This window comes from Pristiophorus japonicus, unplaced genomic scaffold, assembly GCF_044704955.1.
Source record: "Pristiophorus japonicus isolate sPriJap1 unplaced genomic scaffold, sPriJap1.hap1 HAP1_SCAFFOLD_49, whole genome shotgun sequence".
Classification (NCBI taxonomy): domain Eukaryota; kingdom Metazoa; phylum Chordata; class Chondrichthyes; family Pristiophoridae; genus Pristiophorus; species Pristiophorus japonicus.
This window is the reverse complement of record NW_027254395.1, coordinates 4168194-4176907: the sequence shown is the minus strand read 5'-3', so window position 1 is coordinate 4176907 and position 8714 is coordinate 4168194. Positions and strand designations below refer to the sequence as shown.

The following is an 8714-nucleotide window of genomic DNA, read 5'->3' as shown; positions in this document are numbered from 1 at the left end:
TTCTTGTCTATCTTTCCGAATTGTCAGATACCACTGTATGTTTAATTCCCTGTCCTGGCCAACCTGCAACGTTTCTGAAATGGCCACCAAATCATACCCATTTATGATGATTTGTGCCGTCAACTCATTTACTTTATTTCGAATGCTGCGTGCGGTTAGGTAAAGTGTTTTAATACTAGTTTTTAAACCATGATTTTTAGTTTTGACCCCTCCTGCAGCCCCTTTATTTTCATACATATTGTCCCTTCCTATCACCTTGTCGTTTACACTTACCCCAGTGCTACTCTGCTCTGTTGCCTCCTGCCTTTTGCATTTTTTCTTGGGTTCCTGTGATCTGAGCTCTCACCCACTCTAACTAGCTCAGAGCCCTCTCCTGGGTTCCGAATACTCCTTGCATTGCAGAACCGAGATTTCATACTTGACTTTTTATTACACTTTGACCATTTGGAATTTTGCTGTACATTCTTCTGCTGCAAACTGCAGGGGCCACGTCGTTTAATGGATAAGGCATCTACTTTGATGCAAACACTGATGTAATCAGAAAATTGCAACGTCAAACGCTGCCGTGGTCATTTTGGCAAAACTTGTTCATCTTTATAAAACTAAACTTCGTTCGCACTCATTAACTAAAGGTGAGTTCCTCCCAAACAATGCACTTATCTTTATTAAAAGGCATTTTTTCATGCTGTGTATATTGCTCACTGATTTTTGCAGATAGTTTCCAACAAACTAACAATTAATACCGATATACTATTAATGTTTCCAGTTCGAACAACTGCTCAGCGTCAATCAGTGTAATAAAGGGCAGTGGAGGGAGTTCCAATGAGATCCCCGTGCGTCGATAAAAAAAAGAGCACCTGTAGAATCGCTGCGAGCAGGGTTCAAACCTGCGCAGGGAAACCCCCATTGGATTTCGAGTCCAACGCCTTAACCACTCGGCCATCGCAGCTACACAGTAGAGCTGCTTTAATAGTTCAATCGTCGGTGCAATTTATCACAGAGACCGCCTGCATGCTTGCCCTCTTGGATCTCCCAGACGATGTGAAAATTAAATCGTAGAATCACAGAATCTCACAGCAAAGAAGGAATCATTTCGGTCAGAACTGAAATAATTTACATTTCGGGGAAAACTGAACAGTGTGGGGAGCTTCTTTCTCGAAAAACAAGTGAGATATATTTTTAACATTATTAAGGTATTTGATCGAGTTGATGTGGAGAAAATGTTTGCTATTGTGGGGGAGTTCAGAACGGGAGGTCACCGATAAATTCAGTAGACAATTCAAGAGCAACTTATTTACCAAAGAGTGGTTAGAATGTGGAAGATGCTACATAAACAGTAGTTGAGCCGAATAGCACAGATTCATTTTAAAGGGAATTACCTAAGCACATGAGTGAGAAAGCAATAGAACAATATGCTGATAGGATCAAGTGAAGTAGGGACGTGTGCAGCATTAACTCTAGCAACACCAGTTAGGTACATTTGTCTCTTTCTGTGATGCAATCTCTATATAACGTTATGTAACACACATTTTAAACAACAACAACAACTTATATATAATTAGCACCTTGAAATTAGCGAAACGTCCAAGGCGCTTCACAAGAGTTTTATGCGATACAAATTTGACACCGAGCCACTAAATACAAATTAGCGCAGGTGACTAAAAGATTGGTCAACCAGGTATGCTTGATAATGAGGAAGAAAGCTGTACATTGAAGGTAGATATCAAAGAACTGGTCAGGGGTTTAATGGAATTCAACCCGGAGAAGTGTTAGATAATGCATTTGGGGAGTGCTTATATGGAAAGCGAATAAACATTAAATGTTAGGCCACTGATGAGTGTAGAGGTGCAAATGACCTTGGAGTGCATGTCCACAGAATCCTTGACGGTAGCAGGGCAGGTAGATAAGATGCTTGTGAACGATAGACAGAAAGAAAAAGGAGGCCGGGTGGCGTTGCTGGTTAAAGAGGAAATTAATGCAATGAAGCGCAGGGACATTAGCTTGGATGATTTGGAAGCGGTATGGGGTGAGCTGCAGAATTCCAAATGGCAGAAAACGCTGCTGGGAATTGTGTACAGACCTCCAAACAGTAGTAGTGAGGTTGGGGACAGCATCAAACAAGAAATAAGGGATGTGTGCAATAAAGATACAGCAGTTACCATGGGCGACTTTAATCTATATATTGATTGGGCTGACAAAATGGTAGCAATGCTGTGGAGGACGATTTCCTGGAGTACATTAGGGATGGTTTTCCAGACCAATATGTCGAGGAACCATCTAGAGAGCTGGCCTTCGTGGACTAGGTGATGTGTAATGAGAAGCGACTAATTAGCAATCTTTTTGTGCGAGGCTTCTTGGGGAAGAGTGACTATAACATGGTAGAATTCTTTATAAGATGGAGAGTGAAAGAGTTAATTCAGAAACTAGGGACCTAAACTTTAGGAAAGGTAATTTCGATGGTATGAGGCGTGAATTGGCTAGAATAGACTGGCAAATGATACTTAAAGGGTTGACGGTGGATAGGCAAAGGAAAACATTTAAAGACCACATGGATGAACTTCAACAATTGTACATCCCTGTCAGGAGTAAAAATACAACGGGGAAGATGGCTCAACCGTGGCTAACAAGAGAAATTAAGGATAGTGTTAAATCCAAGGAAGAGTTATATAAATTGGCCAGAAAAATCAGGAAACCTGAGGACTGGGAGAAATTTAGAATTCAGCCAAGGAGGACTAAGGGTTTTGTTAAGAGGGGAAAAAAGAGTACGAGACGAAGCGTACCAGAAGCGTAAAAAATGACTGTCAAAGCTTTTATATATATGGGAAGAGAAAAAGATTAGTGAAGACAAAGGTAGGTCGTTGCAGTCGGATTCAGGTGAATTTATAATGGGGAACAAAGAAAAGGCAGACTAATTGAACAAATACTTTGGTTCTGCCTTCACGACGGAAGACACAAACAAACTTCTAAATGTACTAGGGGCCAGAGGGTCTAGTGCGAAGGAGGAACTGAAGGATATGCTGATTAGATGGGAAATTGTGTTGGGGTAATTGATGGGATTGAAGGCCGATAAATCCCCGGGGCCTGATTGTCTGCATCCCAGAGAACTTAAGGAAGTGTCCCGAGAAATAGTGGATGCATTCGTGATAATTTTCCAACAGTCTATCGACTCTGGATCAGTTCCCATGGACTGGAGGGTTGGTAATGTAACACCACTTTTTAAAAAAGGAGGGAGAGAGAAAATGGATAATTATAGATCGGTTAGCCTGACATCAGTCGTGGGGAATCAATTATTAAAGATGAAATCGCAGCGCATTTGGAAAGCAGTGACAGGGTCGGTCCAAATCAGCATCGATTTATGAAGGGAAAATCAAGGTTGACGAATCTTCCAGAATTTTCTGAACATGTAACTTGCAGAGTGGATAAGGGAGAACCAATGGATGTGGTGTATTTGGACTTTCAAAAGGCTTTAGATAAGGTCCCACACAATAGAATTGTGTGCAAATTCAAAGCACATGGTATTGGGGGTAATGTACTTACTTGGATAGAAACAGAGAAACAAAGAAAATAGGTGCAGGAGTAGGCCATTAAGCCATTCGAGCCTGCACAGGCATTCAATCAGATCACGGCTGACCATTCCTTCAGTACCGCTGTCCTGCTATCTCTCCATACCCCTTGATCCACTTAACCATAAGGGCCATATCTAACTCCCTCTTGAATATACCCAATGAACTGGCATCAACAACTCTCTGCTGCAGGGAATTCCACAGGTCAACAACTCTCTGAGTGAAGAAGTTTCTCCTCATCTCAGTCGTAAATGGCCTGACCCTTATCCTAAGACTATCTCCCCTGGTTCTGGACTTCCCCAATATCGAGAACATTCTTCCCGCATCTAACCTGTCCAGTCCCGTCAAAATCTTATATGTTTCTATGAGTTCCCCTCTCATCCTTCTAAACTCCAGTGAATAAAGGCCTAGTTGATCCAGTCTCTCCTCATATGACAGCCCAGCTATCCCTGGAATCAGTCTGGTGAACCTTCGCTGCACTCCCTCAATAGCAAGAACGTCCTTCCTCAGACTAGGAGACCGAAACTGAACACAATATTCCAGCTGAGGCCTCATTAAGCACTGTACAACTGCAGTAGGACCTCCCTGCTCCTATATTCAAATCCCCGAGCTAAGAAGGCCAACATACCATTTGCCTTCTTTACCGCCTGCTGTACCTGCGTGCCCACTTTCAGTGACTGATGAACCATGACACCCAGGTCTCGCTGCAGCTTCCCTTTTTCTAGTCTGCCACCATTCAGATAATATTATGCCTTCGTGTTTTTGCCCCAAAAATGGATAACCTCACATTTATCCAGATTATACTGCATCTGCCATGTATTTGCCCACTCACCTAATCTGTCCACATCACCCTGCAGCCTCTTAGCGTCCTCCTCATAGCTCACACCGCCACCCAGTTTAGTGTCATCCACAAATTGGAGATATTACACTCTATCCCTTATTCCAAATCGTTAATGTATATTGTAAATAGCTGGTGTCCCAGCACTGAGCCCTGAGGCACTCTACTAGTCACTGCCTGCCATCCTGAAAAGGACCCGTTTATGCCGACTCTCTGCTTCCTGTCTGCCAACCAGATCTCTATCCACGTCAGTACATTACCACCAATACCATGCGCTTTGATTTTGTATACCAATCTCTTGTGCTGGGCCTCGTTAAAAGCCTTTTGAAAGCCCAAATACACCACATCCATTGATTCTCCTTGCGCACTCTACTAGTTACATCCTCAAAAAATTCCATAAGATTCGTCAAGTACGATTTCCCTTTCATAAATCTATGCTGATCCTGTCACTGCTTTCGAAATGGGCTCCTTAATGATTGATTCCAAGATTTTCCGCTTTATGGATGTCAGGCTAAGCGGTCTATAATTAGCCGCTTTGTCTCTCCCTCCATTTTTAAAAAGTGGCGTTACATTAGCTACCCTCCAGTCCAGAGGAACTGATCCAGAGTTGATAGATTGTTGGAAAATGATCACCAATGCATCCACTATTTCTCGGGCCACTTCCTTAAGTACTCTGACATACAGTCTATTAGGACTCGGGGATTTATCGGCCTTTAATCCCATCAACTTCCCGAACATAATTTCCCACCTAATAAGGATATCTTTCAGTTCCTCATTCTCACTAGACCCACTGTTCCCTAGTACATTCGGCAGGTGATCTGTATCTTCCTTTGTGAAGACAGAACCAAAGTGTTGAGAACTGGTTGGCAGACAGGAAGCAGAGAGTCGGGATGAACGGGTTCCTTTTAGAATGGCCGGCAGTTACTAGTGGAGTGCCTCAGGGCTCAGTGCTGGGACCCCAGCTCTTCACAGAATACATTAATGATTCAGATGAAGGAATTGAGTGTAATATCTCCAGGTTTGCAGATGGAACTAAATTAGCTGGCGGTGTGAGCCGTGAGGAGGACGCTAAGAGGCTGCAGGTTGACTTGGACAGGTTAGGTGAGTGGGCAAATACATGGCAGATGCAGTATAATGTTGATAAATGTGTGGTTATCCACTTTGGTGGCAAAACAATGAAGGCAGAATATTATCTGCATGGCGGCAGATTTGGAAAAGGTGAGGTGTAACGAGACCTGGGTGTCATGGTTCATCAGTCATTGAAAGTTGGCATGCAGGTACAGCAGGCTGTGAAGAAGGAAAATGGTATGTTGGCCTTCATAGCTAGGGGATTTGAATATAGGAGCAGGGTCGTCTTACTGCAGTTGTAATGGGCATTGGTGAGAACTCACCTGGAATATTGTTTTCAGTTTTGGTCTCCTAATCTGAGGAAGGAAGTTCTTGCTATTGAGGGAGTGCAGCGACGTTTCACCAGACTGATTCCAGGGATAGCGAGACTGACATATGAAAAGTGACAGGATCAACTGGGCCTTTGTACACTGGAGTTTAGAAGGATGAGAGGGGATCTCGTAGAAACATGTAAGATTCCGACGGGACTGGACAGGTTAGATGCGGGAAGAATGTTCAAAATGTTGGGGAAGTTCAGAACCAGGGGACACAGTCTTAGGATAAGGAGTAGGCCATTTAGAACGAAGATGAGTGGAAACTTCTTCACTCACAGAGTTGTTAACCTGTGGAATTCCCTTCCGCAAACAGTTGTTGATGCCAGTTCATTGGATATATTCAACAGGGAGTTATTGTGGCCCTTAAGGCTAAAATGATCAAGAGGTAGGGAGGAAACAGGAAAGCGGTACTGGGGGAATGATCAGCCATGATCTTATTGAGTGGTGGTGCAGGCTCGAAGTGTCGAATGGCGTACTGCTCAATCTATTTTCGATGTTTCTATGTTGAGAAGCAACAGGCAATACTTGCCTTCATTAGATGAGCCATAGAATAAAAGATCGGGGAAGTTATGCTTCAAATGTGTAAAACTCTCGTTGGCCACAGCTAGATTATTGCATGCTTCTCTGGTCACCGCATTACAGGAATGATCAGACTGCACTCGTGAGCATACAGGTTAGATTCAGACGGATGGTGAATTTAGCTCTGAGTAAATATTGCATCGGCTGGGTTTCTTTTCTTTGGAACAGAGGAGGCTCAGGGGGTCCATATTGAACTGAATAAAATTATCAGTGGCCTTGATCGAGTGCATAGAAAGCATCTATTTCCCTTCGCAGAGTGGCCAACAACCAGGTGTCATAGATTTAAAGTAATTGGTAGGAGGTTTTCCGGAATTTGAGGTACACTGTTTTCACCCAGGGGTGGTGAGAGTCTGGAACTCACTCCTGAAAGTGATTTAGAGGCAGTAGTCCTCAGCACTTTTAAAAGTCCTTGAATGTGCACTTCAATTCCAGTAACCTAAAAGGCTATGGACCAAGAGCTGGAAAATGGCAATAGTCTGGATAGGTCGGATTTTAGTCGGAATTTAGGTCATGATCTGGTGTTTTTTCGGCAGCTCAGTGCATTTTGCAGCAAATCAATACTTCAGAGAAGGGAAACTGCGCACCCTGCAATTCCTGCTACACAAGTGGCTCCAATCCTACCCACTTTTCCATTGAGTTCTCTTAGAACCTGAGTCTATTACACAGGAACAAGAGCAAGCCATCCAACCTGTTACAGAAGGACAGCAGAATTCCATTAGCCCCTCGAGCCAGTTGCAAAGGACAAGAGGAAGTAATTCAGATCCTTGGGCTTTTTATACAAGAATAGTAGAACGCCTTTGGCCGCTCGTACCTGCTGCATAGATGACGAGGAGGCACACTTTCCTGTTACACAGAATTAGCTGGAGGCCATTCAGCCGCACTGCAATATTGCACAGGGAAAGAAGAAGGCCATGAACGCCTCAAATCTAAGCCTTAGGAGAGGCAGAAGCCGATCAGTTCCTTGAGCTTGCTCTACAAGAAGAGTATAAGTCCATTTAGATCCTAGAACATAGAAACATAGAAAAAGGGAGCAGTAGTAGTCCATTCGGCCCTTCGAGTCTGCACCGTCATTTAATATGATCATTCCTAATCCTCTATCTCAACATCATATTCACGCGTTTCCACCATATCAGTTGATGTCTTTTGTGTCTAGAAATCTATCTCCCTCTTAAATATATTTAGTAACTCGGCATTCACAGCCTTCTGTGGATGGGAATTCCATAGCTGCACCACTCTCTGAATGAAAAATAAATCTCACCTTCTCTTCCTAAATTTCCTACCCCGTATCCTGAGACTGTGACCCCTTGTTATAACCTTCCCAATCAGGTGAATCATCTTCCCCGCATCCAGTCTATTCAACCCGTTCAGAATGGTATACGTTTCAATGAGATCCTCTCTCATTCTTCTAAACTCTACAGAATACAGGCCGAGTCGTCCCAATCTCTGCTCATACGACAGTCCTGCCATCCCGAAAATCGATCTGATGAACCTTCGCTGCACTCCCTCTATAGCAAGTATATCCTTTCTTGGGTAACGAAAGCAAAACTGCACACAATATTTCAGGTGCGATCTCACCAAGGCCCTGTTGAAATGTAGTAACACATCTTTACTCATTTACTTACATCCTCTTGGAATGAAGGCCAACATACCATCTGCCTTCCTCACTGCTTGCTGCACCTGTATGTATGCTTTCAATGGACTATTTTACAAGGATACCAGGTCCCTCTGCCCATCGATCCTGTTTCCTGTCCATTAACCAATTTTCAATCCATGCTAGTAAATTACCCCCAATCATATATGTTTTAATTTTGCACACTACATCTTGCGTGGAACTTTATCAGAGACCTTCTGAAAATCAAAATACACTATATCCACTGGTTCTACCTTAACTTTTCTATCAGTTACATATTCAAAAACTCGAGTAGATTTGTCAAACATGATTTTCTTTTCATGAATTCATGCTGACTTTGTCTAACCCCTTTGGTATTATCTTAGTGTTCCGTTATAATATCCTTTACTATAGATTCTCGCATTTTCCCAACGACTGGTGTTCGGCTAACCGGTCTGTAGTTCCTTGTTTTCTCTCTCCCTCCATTTTTAAACAGTGGGGTTACATTTGCCACCGTGCAAACTGCAGGAACTATCCCATAAACTATAGATGTTTGGAAGTTGTCTACCAATGCATGCACTATTTCCATTGCAACCTCTTTTAGTACTCTGGGATGCAGATCATCAGGCCCTGGGGATTCATCGGCCTTCATTCCCATTAGTTTCCTCAGCACTATTTTCTTA

At 43.1% G+C, this 8714-nt stretch overlaps 1 non-coding gene across 1 annotated transcript; it reads right to left on the bottom strand.

Moving 5' to 3' along the window:
- Positions 1 to 866: 866 nt before the first annotated feature.
- On the bottom strand, positions 867 to 949 carry trnas-cga (transfer RNA serine (anticodon CGA)). The gene has a single exon. It is a non-coding gene; the product is annotated as a tRNA-Ser (tRNA).
- Positions 950 to 8714: the final 7765 nt, after the last annotated feature.